Consider the following 17,088-nt stretch of genomic DNA (forward strand, 5'->3'; position numbering starts at 1 on the left):
ACAACCTTTAGTTTATTCAAAGTCCACCTTCTTCTGATTGACCAAGTACTGTGAGGGCAAACTGATTCATCTCCCCTTAAGGCCATCGTGGTCTAAGCCAACCATGGCAGACTCATTCCCCATGTCTGTGATTCATTTTACAATTACATATTACAAGCTAGCCAATAAGTTGAGAGACATAGACTTTTTGGGTGGGGTGCATCTGTCAAAACCTTATTAAGTCTTGGAAAACATGCATGTACAAGGGAGAGAAAGGTCTATTTTACTCTTTTGTATGTTGTCTAAAGAACATGATACTCAGAAATTTGGTAGCCATCCTGCATCTGGGAGGCAAGCTAACAGATGAATAAGGCCAGAGATAGCAGACTGAACTAATAATTATGTGTGTTAATAACTTCCCTTTACCTTTTAAGTAGATGAATTGAAGTTTTCTTTTTCTACCAGATAACAGACAAGCTTTCTTGTCTGGTTTTCCCACATATAGAACTTTCAAACCAGGAAATGTTAAGATTAATGTCAGGTAAGAGACTATTAAAGACAAGCAGGTGACAGCAGGAGATGTCAAAGCTGACAGGCTACCTGTAAAGGCAGGTGAGACTAAAAAGGCAAAGAGCTGGGAGTCACAGAATTATACCAAAATACACAAAATGGATGCTTATTATGATGACTTCGAGACATCGAGAAAAGTTAAATTATCCTTTCTATATACAGACTGGGAAGTTTATATGTTACAAAGACTTTCATCCAAAAAATCTTAAAATGTGTTAAATGTTACTTGAAAAGTTATGTAGAATGTTGATTGACAAGATATTCTTTATTCTCTAACACCTACCACAGAAAAAGGCATGGAAGAGGTAGTTAAAAGTTTGTTAAATGAATAGATAAATGGATTTATAGGACAGATGACATATAAATTATAACACAATTCCATTTTGTATATTTCCATAAGTCATCCAACATCTAAATGATCACCACTTTCCCTCTCTTAATTTTTCACAAAATCTATCCACCAATCCATCTTTTTTGAGTATTTAAGAAAAAAATTTGCAAAAAATTTTTGAAGGTTTCCCACAATGTATTATGCATAAAAATGCACCTGCAAAATTTTGAATTTCTTGTCAAATTTCATCCATGTAGCAATATGGGATTTCAGGGTCAAGGCTAACAATGAAAAAAATGGTAATTCAATTCATATCAATGATGCATAGAGTGTGAAGTGATAGGGAGCAGTTCTCCTAATGGGTAGTCAATAAGGGGGTGAAATGTCTGTAGAATAATTTTAAAACAATAAGAAAGCTGACTAGAATTTGGTTTGCTTTTTATTGTCACTGTGCATCAGCAATTTCAAACAATCCTGTGATAAAATATTCCCCACCCAAAAATATTTTATCAGTCTGATTTCTAAACAATTGATGTGCCTACTTTTGAGTTTCATATTTATGTAAGCTTCAAAATAACACATTTTTATTATTTATCCTTGGATAAATATTTACTTTGGCATAGCTGTTAACTCAAAGACCCCCAATTATACATTACATCCTCAACATACAGTCTCACTGCAAATGCATTTATTTCTAGAGTAAATTCATAATAGTTTGGAATCATCTGAGCTGACTTTGGAAAAAGTTACTGCCTCCAACTGAGTGGTACCTGATATTCCTTTATTTAAACAGGCAATTTGATATAAACAACGATGGCACAGCAATTGTAAAGATGAATAAATAGAAGTTGAATTACTTCAATATTGACATTGTATGTGACCCCTTAGAGTTTTTTGTGTTTAAAACAATGAAGCAGAGGGTGAACTACAGGGAATAATATTTTTGTTGGGAAAGGGTGCATCTCTTATATGTGAAATATGTTACTGAATTTGAAAAATAACTTTAAAATTATAATATCATTTGTAATTATTTTGAAAATAAGGAACAAATCCAGAAAATAATGACTTACTAATTATTATGTTATTTTTACTGAGACTAATTTTATCAAAATGAAGGAAATGTTAAAATATGATCCACTTCAAAAATCAAATACCCTACTGACTCTCTCTTCCATGTAACATACACACTGTTATGACATGAGTTATTCTTAATTATCATGGAAGTCATGATAATTAAACAGCAAATAAACCAGTACTACAATTTCCCAGTCTCTACAGATTAGTTTGGTAACCAGCAAAGGGATCACAATGAGCCTCACAATATATAGAAAATCTTTCAATTAGCCATACCCCTGCAATTAAATTGAAACTATAAGTCTCTCTGCTTTTTCATTTTCTGTCTTTTTTAAAGATTTTAGTTATTTATTCATGAGAGACACAGAGAGAGAGGCAAAGGGAAAAGCAGAAGGAGGAGCAGGCTCCCCGAAGGGAGGCTGATGCGGGACTTGATCCCAGGACCCCGGGATCATGATCTGAATCAAAGGCAGATGCTCAACCACCGAGCCACCCAGGTACCCCCATTTTCTGTCTTGAAATGATTCTATTCAAGATCAAATATGAATAAGCATTTACTTGGTGGAAGATGACATGGATTGATTAATGAAATGACATCAAATATGTCTTCCCTAAAGAAATTAATTCTCCAGCTGATGTTAGTAATGTTATGCTTCTTGGAGGGATTTTTTTATTCTGCTTGTAAGCTATACCCTGTCATCATACTTCTTGGCAACATCCATCACAGGGGTCCATGTTGATGGGACACTTCTCTGGGCTTTAGTGAATCCACACTTTATCTGTTTTTCTGTTCTTTTCTCTGTCTTCTTTGATGCCTCATATTTCTCTCACTATTCTTTCCATGTGAAAGTTTGTCGTGACCAGCCTAGACTCCTTCTTTATCTCATTTTATATTTTTGTCATAGATATTCCCACACATGTTCTTGACTTCAATCACCATTGATGAGTAAATAGCTTCAAAATCTGTGTCTCCAGTTTTTCTGTGAGTTCTGCATAGCCACTAACAGCTGGAGATCTCTGCCTGACTTTCTCAGAGCACCTCACACTCAACTTTTCTATTTCAGTTTTCTATTGCTTCATAAATACAGTACCTAAAACAGTGGAGATCTATAATATTTTAGAATTCTGTGCATTGACTGGGTGGTTTTTCTGTTCCGCTTGGTATGGGCTCTAGGATCATACAGCTGTTTAAAAGCTGGAGGCTGATCTGGAGTAAAAGGCCAAAGATGGCTTCACTTCCTACATGATGTCCCTTCCTCTCTCTTCAATGGGAAGCTTCAGCTTCCTTATAGCATGGCTTATGGGTTCCAAAAAGGTAAGGGAGAAGTTGCCAGGTCTCTTGAGGGCTAGGCCCAGAATCAGCACAAATCAGGAAAATCTATTGCTTTAGCCAAATGCATGTACCTATAAAAATATTTTTAGGAAGTTTTAGAGGTAGAGTAGCTATTGCCACCATCAAAGGACATTTTGGAAGGAAGGAAGGAAGGAAGGAAGGAAGGAAGGAAGGAAGGAAGGAAGGAAGGAAGGAAGGTAATATTCAGTCAACTTCTCAAAATAAGACGAATAATCAACAACAGGAATCACTGATCACCACAATGTATTAGTTTTATTAGTGTTTGAAGTGAGAGCTGCCTTTCAGCACTACCACTTCTACTTATCAAAAAGGACACAGAGAAAGAAGAAATTACATGCACATTATAACTACCAAAACATCTTCCTTGGACTACCAAGTTCAAAGTATTATTGCTTTTCCATAATTTATGCTCATACCCTTGGAAACATGCTTTGGTTGATTTAACTGTCTCCCTCCATATCAGTTTAGTCATTTGTCAGGGCTTTGTGTGATTTCTCCCATCAAGTAGTCAGTTTCTATTTTCTTCACCATTATCCTACTCCCATCTTCTTTCTACCACAAATCTTAGGTATTATAGAAATCTTATAACTGCCCACCCTGGACCTGGTCTTGCTCTGATTCAAGCTATTTTACACATTGAAGTAATTATGTGGATCCCCTTGCCTTCCTGATACAGTACAAACATTTTAGCATGGTAATGAGTGCCATCTTCCGACTAGTGCTGCAACATTATTCCTAGCTCTCTCATATACAAACTCACTCTAGTAGCCAACTGGGTAGGTTTCTTCCTTGTAAGTGGTCAAGCAATTCCCCACCCGAATTATTCTTCCTTCCTATCAATTTTCTCCAAGTCTACTCTTTTTCTGAGCTTTGGCTTAAGTCCCATTTCGTATCTCTATGGACTACTCCAGCCCTTGATGATCCTCCCAGTCATCAGTGTTCCTCTTAATCAATTTAGTCTAAATTAACTTACTAGTTTGTACTTTCATATATCTCAAATTAGATAATAATGTCTTCTGAGACAGAAAAATATATGGAGCCTCAGCCCTCCTTGATGGAGAATAGATGTTCAACTGTGTTGTTGTTGTTGTTGTTGTTGTTTAATTTTTGAGGAGTAAACAGATTACCCGCTTCAGATTATCTATCCACTTTATAAAGATCTATCATCTGCCACTGAATTTATTGTAAACCAAAGAAAAAGTCTAAGAACCTGGTTTAAGGAAGATTCAGTTATAGAGCAGGCCTAAAGATCCAGGCACCAAGAATCCCTAGTCTTCTCAGGGACTGACCATCAGGATGAATGAAATCCCATCACTTTTCATTTTTCTGTTACACTTTGTTTATAAGAGTTAAATTTGAAGAAATAATCTGATTGTCACAGAATAAGCCATGTACTCTCTTGTCTTGAAGTGTATGGGGGGGGGTTGCAAATCTGAAGTGAACTTGATTAATTTCACATTAAGAATTTATGTAGTGAGTAAGAGGTAATTCTCCAAAATAGACTTGGGGAACTGTTACCAGAAAAGCGGGGAGCAAATGCTGGGCAAGCATCTAATTCCTCCTTTGTATCAAATCATCTGAGGTTTCTGTATGAAATATATTCAGAGCTGACAGCGATAGAGCTGACCTTTTTAGAAAGCAAGGGAGTTTCATGCCAGTAAGAAAACTGATATTGATTTGGTTAGGATGGTTGGAAGTGGGAGCAGAGGGAATAATTTGGAAGATGTTTGGGATCTCTTTTTAAAATTTTTCTCATGGCCAGAATTAATTCCCTAAATACCTTCTTTCCAGTAAACAATAAATTGGCATTTCAAACATTTTTATAAGGGTTAAATTATTTTTCTCTTTATTAGACTATTTTGTTATTTTATTTGTAAAATGCTAGCTATACTATCTGAGATGTGTAAGAAGAGTTCTCAGAAATCAAACCTCTTGGTAAATGTGTGAAAAACAGAAAGGGATCCAGTGCTTTCTAGCCAAAGGATAGCTCTCCATAATGTTGAAACCAGAGCAAGAGGTCATTCTTATTTTACTGTCACTCCAATTCTATTTAATGCTGCAGCAGAGCAGTGGCTAAGTACTATGTTTTAGTCAAATGGGCCCCTTTGAGATACTGATGGCAGGCATGGCATTCTTTCCCTAAAACATACATTTGCAAAGATATATACAATTTTAGAGTATTTATGTGTCCCTGAAGCCCACCTATGGATGCCAGATTTAGGACCTTTAAAAAAAAAGAAAAGAAAAAAACTATAAAAAGTATATTAGAACTGCAATAAAAGGGCACAAGAGAAGTGATAACTATCTTTCATGGGATTATGCGCTTTTTACTTTTAGTCATATTTCTCTAAGTTATCTCCTAGCCAATACTTGGTTCCATCCTTATGTTATATTGCAGCAAATACCACTACATGGAACCAGAATGCAGATCCCAGACTCTGTCATTTCTCCACTCATCTCCCTTCTGTAGTATGTGTTAAAATAAGTCTCTAGTAAGTTTCTGATACTTGTTCATAATTTAGTTGTGCACTTTACCAATAGTGATCCTTAATTTTTACCGAAGAATTTATTTTTGAATCAGAAATATTTAGGGACCTTAGTAAAACTACACCTCAGTATAATTGACACACATTCCATTAGTTTCAGGTTTATAACATCATGATTTGACATTTGTATATATTGTGAAATAATCACAATAAGTCTATTTCCCATCATTATACAAAGTTACATATTTTTTTATTTTTGCTTTCAAATTTACAATACAGTATCATTGACTATAATCCCTGTGCTGTACATTATATCCTCATGACTTCTTTATTTTATAACTGGAAGTTTGTACATCTTGATTCCCTTAACTCAACCTCAACACCTCTCCCCTCTTGGTCCCCTTAATCCAACCCCGACACCCTTCCCCTCTATGTGTTTGTTTTTGTTTTATGTTTATTTTTTGTTTTACATTATACATATAAGCAAAACCATACAATATTTGTCTTTCTCTGACTTATTTTACTTAGCACAATATATTATCAAAGTCCATCTTTGTTGCAAATTGCAAGGTTTCATTCTTACTATGGGTGGGTAGCATGCCATTATATATGTACCACATCTTCATCCATTCATCTACTGATGGACATTTAGATTGTTTCCTTATCTTGGCTGTTGTCAATAATGCTACCATGAACATAGAGATGAACATATGTTTCTGAATTAGTGTTTTTGTTTCTTTAGCTAAATACCCAGAAGTGGCATTGCTGGATCATATGGTAGTTCTGTTTTGAAATTTTTGAGGAACCTCCCTATTGTTTTCCATAGTGGCTGCACCCATTTACAATCCCACCAACAATGAACAAGGGTTCCTTTTTCTCTACACCTTCACCAACACTGGTCATTTTGTTGTCTTTTTGTTAATAGTCATTCTGATAGGTATGAGATGATATCTCATTGTGGTTTTGATTTGCATTTCCCTGATGATTAGTGATATTGAGCATTTTTCATATGCCTCTTGGCCATCTGTATGTCTTCTTTGGAAAAATGTCTATTTAGATACCCTGCAGGGAGCCCGATGTGGGACTCAATCCCGGGACTCCAGGATCACGCCCTGGGCCAACAGCAGGCATTAAACTACTGAGCCAGCCAGGGATCCCCTAACTTGACTATTTTAAACCTCTAGCTAACTGGCTTAAAGTTTCTGTTATTTGTTCCTTCTCTAGTGGATCTTCTAGATTAGCTCTTAGAAAATAGAAATATACTGCCAGGGACGCCTGGGTGGCTCAGTGGTTGAGCATCTGCCTTTGGTTCAGGTTGTGATCCCGGGGTCTGGGGATAGAGTCCTGTACCGGGTTCCCTACGAGGAGCCTGCTTCTCCCTCTACCTATGTCTCTGCCTCTCTCTGTGTGTCTCTCATGAATAAATAAAATCTTTAAAAAATATACTGCCAGCCATAATATGTGATTTTAAATATACTTGTAGTCCAATTAAAATAAAAGTAAAAAGAAATGGGTGAAAATAATTTAATAATATATTTTGTCCAACCAAGTATCTCCAAAATATTGCCATTTCAACATGTAATATTATGAAAATTTATGGATGAACTATTTTATAGTCTTTTCTTGTACCAAATCTTCCAAATCAGTACTACATTTAAAGGACTCGGAAGCCACACGTGGGTAATAACTACCCTATTGGACAAATCATGCCACAGTGTTTAACTAGACCTATTTGTTCTGCCTTTCAACATTTCTTATGTAAGGCTGTTTGGTTCCTTGCCTTATGTCTTAAAATTTCATTACCTATTCTCTCTTTTCTCTCCCTCTCCAAACTACTTAATAACATCCTTATCTGAAACAACAACAACAACAAATCACAAAAAGAAAAAAAGAGAAAAAAAAAGATTCCGTGAACTATCTGCTAAGGAAGGCAATGAAGGTTCATAAATTCAACAATGAAGACAAAAAAGTTTCGTACACATGATAGAGTTGAAAGGAATGATGGGCTTGTGTCAGTGAGTTTGAATGTGGAAGGACATGACAGTCAGGAGAGATTGATTTTTAAAATACTGTGTTTAGGGTGTTACTGAACACTTACTGTCATATGCTATACTCAAAATTAGGGCCAAGGATCTTCTAAGAGATTTAACTCCCCCAGAATAATTACACCAGCTGACAAATTCACACATACAGTGCCAATGGTCTACTTACCTTATTAACTGAAACTTCCAATTCTTGGGCAGAGTGTCAGATTCTCAAGGTAATATCTGTGAACCAGTTAAGACTCTGGTGTGCACAAATCCCTATTGTGATAGCTCCCTTTGGTGCTTCTATGGCCCAATGAAGTAGAAATAAGGATGAAAGATGTCAAGATTTTGGATAAGTAGTTTTGACTATCTAAAAAGTCATTATTCTAAAATGATTTGTTTTATAGTATTTAGAGTTTAAAGAACTGAATAAAATTATGGAAACTATTTAATTCACTTAGAATTCTTCTGCAGATTCTGAATAGGAAATACTAATTGACTGAGATAAAGAAAGACAGTGAGTCACATTTTCTTTCTTTAGTAAAAAAAAAGGTAAACATAAAATAGACTCACCTTCTCCTTTTGTTTATACATGGAGTTAATATTAGCGTATGGTAAAGTTTTCCACGCAACTAGAAAAGGAACAAAAAAAATGCATTCTTTCCTTTGAAAGCTATCTGAAAAAATATGTGGTATTTTTTCTGAGCAAACAATGTTGTCTGCACAGCAGAAATAGTTACTCTAAGCAAGAATAAACCTGAATAGGTTATGTCTATTATTTAAGTCAATGGAAATTTTTTTAGAAAACAAAGGAAATATTTTCTCAAGAATATTCTGCATAATAATATCATTTTCAAAATTACTAGAATTCTAAAGTACTCATTGGAATATGCACATACAGATGAACAAATACAAAAGTGCTGTGGACTGAGTTAATCACTACCTCCAAATATCTGAAGACTAAATCTAATGGTTAATTTTTTTAATGATTGGTTAAAAAAATGTGTGTTTACTAAAGCATGTATTACATAGCTGCTCTAAGTGTGAATATCTGCAAAAGGGAGAAAATATGACAAGCAATGTCAATGTAAACTTAATTCTCCTGCCAGAGTGGGAAAAAAAATGTAGTGTAGCCTTGCTTGATCTTATGACTTTTCCAAGGAGTTACTCTATATGATTTAACAATCCACCATTTCCAAAAATACATGCTACTTATGAATCTTAGGAATCAGAAAGTTTTCCAATCCAAATGAAGTTGATGGAAAACAAATGAATAAACATAAATACTATAGATATTTTAATTATACAAAAATGACATGCATCTACTTTAATTTCTCCCTCATAGTCAAAGCACTGCTTGGGGCTGAAAATTTGGAGAGCGAGGTTCTGGAAGGGTTCTTGAGGTAAATGTGGGATGTGGAATATATTGTTCCAACATCCTATCTCTGCACTTGTTCTCCCCGCTAGGTCATGGGCTTGAGTGATACACCTTGAATGGATGGGTATTAAAGGGGTCCCTCCAGTGAGTGAGGCTTCTTAGAGTTTGCAGAGAGCATTAAATGCTGGAGACCACAAGTTCAGTTATAGTAGGAATGGGAAACGAGGTCCCTCCAAAAGAATTGCTGTGGATACTACAGAAAGTGAGAAAACTCACCTTTGTAAATAAGGCCATAGTGGTCAGGGTGTCATCATTGCTCTCAGAAAGAGGCAAGACAGAAATAAATTTTCAGAGGTATTTTTTTTATAAATTAATTTTTATTGGTGTTCAATTTACCAACATACAGAATAACACCCAGTGCTCATCCCGTCAAGTGTCCCCCTCCGTGCCCGTCACCCATTCACCCCCACCCCCCGCCCTCCTCCCCTTCCACCACCCCTAGTTCATTTCCCAGAGTTAGAAGTCTTTATGTTCTGTGTCCCTTTCTGATATCTCCCACACATTTCTTCTCCCTTCCCTTATATTCCCCTTCACTATTATTCATATTCCCCAAATGAGTGAGAACATACACTTTGGAAGTTTATGATAGGGGCAAGAGGAACAAAGAGTCTTCAAACTTTCTGGTTTAAAATAATTTCTGGTTTATTTCTAAACTCTCCAATAGCTAACAATGTTAGTGGTGCATTGTGTTGTGTCTTGCTAATTGAGGGTCACTAGAGGCCCATCAGAGCCCTGATTTGGAGGAACACAATGAACACAACTAGAGGATCTAGGAGAGATTTTTCAGGAAAGCCTGGCAAAAGGAGGGGCTATGCAGTAGGAAAATCCAATCGAGAGCCCCCGATGGGTATGCTTGCCAAGGGAGGCAATGCTGGGGAGGGTGGCAAAGTCCAAACCAGATATTAGGTGGAAAATTACTTGAAAGGATAAAAGACCCATTGCTTTTGTCACTTATACCTGGACTGTTGTAAGGGCTTCTTTTCTGACTTCTTTATCGTTTGTCTCTCCATTTGCAACTCTTTCCTCTAAGATTACTTATTCATTGGATAGCCATTAATTGGTCACCTAAATATCAGGCACTTTTCTGTATTCTCTTAGTACAACAGTAAGAACAAGTACCTTGGGATGCCTGGGCGGCTCAGCGGTTGAGCGTCTGCCTTCGGCTCAGGGCATGATCTTAGAGTTCCGGGATCGAGTCCCACATCGGGCTCCCTGCATGGAGCCTCCTTCTCTCTCTGCCTGTGTCTCTGCCTCTCTCTATGTGACTCTCATGAATAAATAAATAAATAAAATCTTTAAAAAAAAACAAGTATCTGTCCTCCTAGAACTGCCAGTTTAAGCAAATCTGATGAAGTGGGAGAACTGCCATAGGGTGGATAGTGTTTACTTATCACTTTTTTAGTGATGCCAAGATTGATCAGTAGGCTCAGATGGTGAGAACCTGATCCTTGCATTGGGAAATCCCTCATCAGCTTAAAGATTCCTAGGATTTAAAGGTTCTGGATAATGGTTGCTTAAGAAGTCTTACTCAGAGTTTCCTTCCATTCATTCATAGAAAACATTTATTCAGTTTATGCTGAATGCCAGGCACTATGTGGGTGCTAGAGGCATAAACATAAATGAGTCAAAATACATGGAGAAAAGACAAATAAATGCATAACTTCACTGCGGTATGAGAAATGTGCAGGGCTAGATGCAGAGTCCTCTGGGAACACAGGGGAAGCAAGGTCCCTAATGATGGAAATCTCTAGCAGTCAATGGGGCAGTTCCTTTAGGTCAGGAGCTATTAGTTATTATGCATTAGCAAGTAGTCAACATCCACCTACGAAACCCAACTGGGCAACTTGAATTCCTGCATTTCAAAGCCACCCACCAAAGAAACTTTCACTAGAACCTTTCTGGGTTCATCTTGCTGACTCTGTCATTATTTGTTTTAACTAAAGCTCACGTGTCTACCTTGGAGAACTCTGCTTTAGCCTCTTGAAAAACAAGCCAGGATGTTCCATCATTATGCACTAGAGGGTTTATTTTTAGAGAGTTCCTAGAATTGTTTGCATCAGTAATTTAAGGGAGAATATTCCAAGTTGTCCACTTCACCCCTCAGTTCCCATAATATAGTATTTTCAGTTAAAGAACTGGTGTTTCTTGATTATTTTACCAGTCCCAACATTGAGGTTTGACCAAAGGAAATGAGCTTTCATAGAAGAATGGTGCTGCCTGCTATTGGTTCAGCTGCACTGCACAGCACAGATTATGCAAATTACAAATAAGATCCATTCTTTCAACCCAAAAAGAGTCCCTATTTTCCCATTGAGTCTCATATTTTAGAGTCAGCCGTTTATTTAATTTTCCAAAAAAATACTACAAGTGTTAGTATACTACAACACTGAAAGTGTTACCAGAAATACAATAATCGTGCAAATGTTATATAAATATAATAAGAAAAGCCAAAAGAATTCTTTTTTTAAAGATTTTATTTATTTATTCATGAGAGATACAGAGACACAGGCAGAAGGAGAAGCAGGCTCCATGCAGGGAGCCTGATATGGGACTCGATCCCAGGACTCCAGGATCACGCCCTGGGCAGAAGGCAGGCGCTAAACTGCTGAGCCACCCAGGGATCCCCAACATTAGAATTTTTAAATGCTAATTATCCTTTAAGTTTTCCACTCTCCCCCAATACCCCGACCCAAGAAATCAGCAATTGATTTTCTTGCATACTGGGTTTAAAAATACCATGGACTGGATAGATTATAAACAACAGAAATTTACTTCTCACAGTTCTGGAGGCTGGAGGTCCTAGATCAGGGCATCAGCCTGAGGGCCCTCTTCTTTTTTTTTTTTCTTTCTTTTTTTTTTTCTGAGGGCCCTCTTCTGCACTGCAGACCTCTTGCTGTGTCCTTACCTGGTGTAAGGGGAATTCTCTTGAGCCTTTTTTTTTAATAAAGGCATTAATCTCATTCATGAAGTTTCCGCCCTCATGACCAGATCACCACCCAAAATCCCATCCTCCTACTACCATCATACTAGGCATTAAGATTTCAACATACAAATTATTACAGGACACAAACATTCAAACCATAGTACTGGGTAAGTATCCTATAGCACATAATACTTTAAAATATTTTACTTTTGGTAAAGATAATATTTTTTCCCAATGTCTGAGGTGGGTTAGTTTCTTGTGACTGCTGTAACGAATTACAACAAACTTGGTGGCTTAAAACAATACACACTTATTCGCTTTCAGTTCTAGAGGTCAGAAGTCTAGAATCAATTTCACTGGACCAAAGTCGAAGTGTCAGCAGGGCTGTCCTTCATCTGGAGTCTCTAGGGGAGAATGGGTTTCTTGCTTTTTCCAAGTCTAGAGCAGCATTCCTTGCATTCCATAGCCCTTTTTTTCATGTTCAAAAACAGCACCATAGCATCTTGCTTCCGTAATCCCATTGGTTTCTGTCTCTGTTGTCATAGCTCTCTTAGCTTCCCTCTTTGAAGATTTGTGATTAAATTTAGGGCCTCCTGGATAATCCAGGATAATCTCCCAATCCTTAATTCATTCATATCTGCAAAGTTCCTTTTACCATATGGAGTAAGATTCAAGGTATGGGGATTAGAACCTGGATATTTTTGAGGGCCATTATTCAGTTTACCACATTAAGTAATTAAGAGATTAGATCTAATCTGAAATCCATCTTTTCATAAAATCCAGCCCTTTGTTCTGACACGGTTCCTTCAAATAATTTCTTTTCTCAAGATGGCTACCAAATTTTGCAGATGGAGTCATTGTAAATCTGTAATATACAGATTGAACTACAACAAAGAGAATCCTTGTTAGCTTTTAATCGTGGTTTGACAAAAGTTGTCAACTGAAAAACGTCTCAATGACTTCTCTAAAATCCAACTGAATATTCAAAAAGCCATCCATTATATTGTTGAGTGTTCCTTACAGAAAAACTCATGATTTTTAAAAATCTGTATCCCTTAGATTTAGAACTTGAATGTCTATCCTAAGAAACTAATGTGTAACTAGAACTCTACAACTTATCCTGATTTTTAAAACTTTGTCTTGGCTTCCAGGAAGTACAGGCTAAATTCAGTATATAATTAACTATTCTTAGCTAGTATTTCTACTAATTATATGTTCTTCAACCCACTCCCAATAACCATTTTTTCTACTCCTTACTATGATACTTTTGACAATTTATCTTCATTTTAACAAGTCTATTGCATGGGCCTTTTATTATAATCTACCTCAAAATTCTTTTTGAAAGCAGCAGACATAAATAAAGCCAACAAAACAAACAAACTTGGAAGATATATAGACCCTATGAATTATGGCCTGTCTGCATCTTTTTTGAGTGCCAAAGGCATAAATTCAGCTACAAATACATTTTGTTACTACAAAAGCATTTCAAAAGTGTGTTTCTGTGCATTACATAGCTTATTAGAATAGATAGATAGATAACTTTAGATGCCAAGGATATGCTAATTAATGCCACTATAGCCTGTAGCTTTCTTGATTTCATTAAATACCTTCCAATTTTAATAATTTACAATTGGTATGAACAGCACTAATAAAATTTAAAATTGAAATGTGTATGAGCTGTTTTTGTGAATACTTCCTGAATTAAAGAGACCTAAATATAGTTTTGAAATAAGTATATTTCCTTCATATATTACATATATGAAGAAAAGGGCTTCATTTTGAACCTATTTTTATACAAGTTCCCCTCGCTACGCACCCGCTAGCTCACATTTATCTTATTAGAACTGAACATGGTATGTGATATAAATGATACATATATGAACTAAACAATTTGTGTATATCAGAGGCCAAGCATACTGGTTATTATGGAAGCTTTGAAACCCTGACCTAGTAGAAAAAAATCTTTTTAAAATTTAAAATTTAAGTGTTAAAAATCAGCAGTCGTTTTCCTCATTTATTCTGTTTATCTAGTTTCTGATAGTTATCATGTCAGGATTTCTCATTACATCTCCAACAAACCTAAATGATGACTAACTTAAAAAACATGGTATATAGTAAGCTTTAATTCAAATATGGCAACATAAATGTGATTGAATAGGACTAAGATTTTCTCAGAAAAAAACTTTGATGTCATGAAAAGCAATTTGGCTCAGAGAAATAAGCATTAACTTGTAATTCAGAGACTGAATTTGGATTCTATGTTCATTGACTCATCTGTCCTTTTGAGATATAATATTTTGAAAAATACATTTAACATTATAACTGTTTACATAGACCTAATTCTTTGTGATTTTAAAGATATAGCTATCTAAAAAAACTAATTTAATGATTCCCTGTATTTTCAACTATCTTCTTTTTAACTTTAAAAATATGAAATATTCAAGCAGATAAAAATAGCACAGAATAATATAATGCAGTATCTTTAAAACATTTTTACCCAAAATTGAGAGTAAGCAAATCATTTTACATCACATTCACATACATATATAAATATACAAATAACTGAAGCAAACTATCTACAAAACACTGCTTAAATGTACTGCAACTTCCACTGATTATTACTATTTTGTTCTACTTTATTCTATTCTCACTAAAAATATTAGCCACAGCCTTTTAAAGTGATTTCACACGCATACTTCGGGTATCATTACAAAGTTTGAAAAGCACCAATATACTATGAACATTTATGTACCCACCATTCATTCAACATTATAAGATGTTAACATTTTGTCATATTTGCTTCAAATAAAAAGAAAACATTAAATAAATTCCAAGTCTTCCATGCACTCTTTTCCCTTTTCCTACTTTTACTTCAAAAGTAACTGTTATTTTAAGTTTGATGTTTGTTTTCATGCATGTTTAACAGTTATAGCTTCTTATAGATGTATCCATAAAAATGGATAGCATAATTTTGCATATTTTAAAGTTTATATAAATATAATATGCTCATCTATTTTTCTTCAACTTGTCTCTTTTTTTTTGGTCCATCATTATGTCTTGTTATTAACCAAGTTTGCCACCTGTAACTTGTTTATCCATTTTAAGTGCTCTATAGAAGCCCATTAAATAACTATTCCTCAGTTTTTATTAATTAATCTACTGTGATTGGGATTATATTTTGTTGTTATTGTTGTGGCCATGATGATTAATACTAATGGACATTCATGTACATGCATCCTTTTGCTCAAGAATAAGTGCTGCACTAGGGTCTGTAACTAAAAGTGGAAACGTGAAATAATAAAACTTGCACATCTTTGACTTTATATTTCTTTCCAGATTACTATCCAAAACAGTACTGATTTATATATGCAACATCACTGTGTAAGAGTTACTATTTCTCCATATCTGTGTCAATCCTAAGTATGGTGAAAAAGTGAAATCTTGTTTTATTTTAATTTGTATTTTATTAATTAGTAGTGAGGTTGAAATTTTTCATGTTTTGTGGCATTTGAATCCCCTTTTATATAAATATTTTTCATTTTCCAATGGGATTTGTATTGTATATATGAATGCATTGACTATTTTTCCTCATTTTTCTATATTTGAGAGTGAGGTCAAGTCTATACCATCAATATGGTAGTTAAAATTAATTATCCAAAAGAACAAAAGGAAGGTCTCAGACCTTCTGTTCGTGCTTGTGATTGAAGTGTATTCTGGTTTGTTTTGTTTTTGATAGTTGGTTCTTCTAAAAGAACAGCATTAAAAGTGGGATTTGAGGCCTAAATTGACCTGAATTAAGATCATAATAAATATCTCTTCCCTTGGGGGTAATATAATGGACAGACCTAAATGTGTTCTTGTATTTCTCAGTTTTCAGTACTGCACCCATGGATCAAATATCTGTGATTTGGATGATTTACCTTTGGCAATTCATTGCTTCCTCTAAATTTAAGTGATTTATTCTTTTATTATTTCCCCCAGATGTATTGAGATATAATTCACATATAACATGGTGTAAGTTTAAGGTATACAACATGATGATTTGCAAAATGGTATTATAATAAGGTTTAGTTCACATATCCAGCACTTCACATTATTACAATGTTTTGTGTGTGTGGTGAGAATGTTTATGATTACTCTCTTAACAACATTTAAATATGTAATATATTGTTGTTAACTATAGTCACCATACTGATTATTAGATACCCAGACCTTATTCATCTTATAACATAAGTTTGTATTTTTTTGAACATCTCCCCATCTCCCCCCCAATCCCTGGCAACCAGTTTACTGTTTCTGTGAGTTTGATTCATCCTTAATTTGTTCTCATTCCAAATTAATGTGAATGTCAATTATAAATGAAGAAAACACACACCTGTGGTATATTGAACTAGAAGTATGGATGTGTATAGATATATGATATAATATCTTACTTCAGCCAGAGTATGATTTCATTTGAGTTCTAAGACCAATATGCAAAAACTCAGGGACTGAGAGCTAGATTGGATCTGGATCTGGGGTTTCACTTCCAGCCCTTTTCCTTCATGGCCATGTTACCATAGCATGTCACTTCCTCTATGACTCCCTAACAATTAGGTAACCCAAAATCACTTCTCTTTTTTTTAATTTTTTTAGAATATAAGGAAAAATAATGATATACAAAATCAGGATTGTGAATATCTTTTTTTTCCAGTTCTATCAATAGCTCTTTTAGTAACTACATAAATTCAGTTGTAAGTGATATTAAGTCTAAATTTAAATTACTAAATCTGAGGCATAAGCCAAGGAGCATATTGCCCCTTGTCCTTCCCGAGAAGCCATGAATTGGCTCTGACCTCACCTCAGTTGACTTACTCCCTTTATGCTGTAAAATGACTTGTAAGATCTCATCCATATCTAGCATCCC

At 35.2% G+C, this 17,088-nt stretch overlaps 1 protein-coding gene across 1 annotated transcript in view; it reads left to right on the forward strand.

The window, feature by feature from the left end:
• Positions 1–17,088, forward strand: part of IL1RAPL1 (interleukin 1 receptor accessory protein like 1) — a 1,192,989-nt gene that overhangs the window by 833,407 nt on the left and 342,494 nt on the right. The window lies entirely within an intron of this gene.

The sequence above is a fragment of the Nyctereutes procyonoides genome, unplaced genomic scaffold (assembly GCF_905146905.1).
Source record: "Nyctereutes procyonoides isolate TBG_1078 unplaced genomic scaffold, NYPRO_anot_genome, whole genome shotgun sequence".
NCBI classification, from domain to species: Eukaryota; Metazoa; Chordata; class Mammalia; order Carnivora; family Canidae; genus Nyctereutes; species Nyctereutes procyonoides.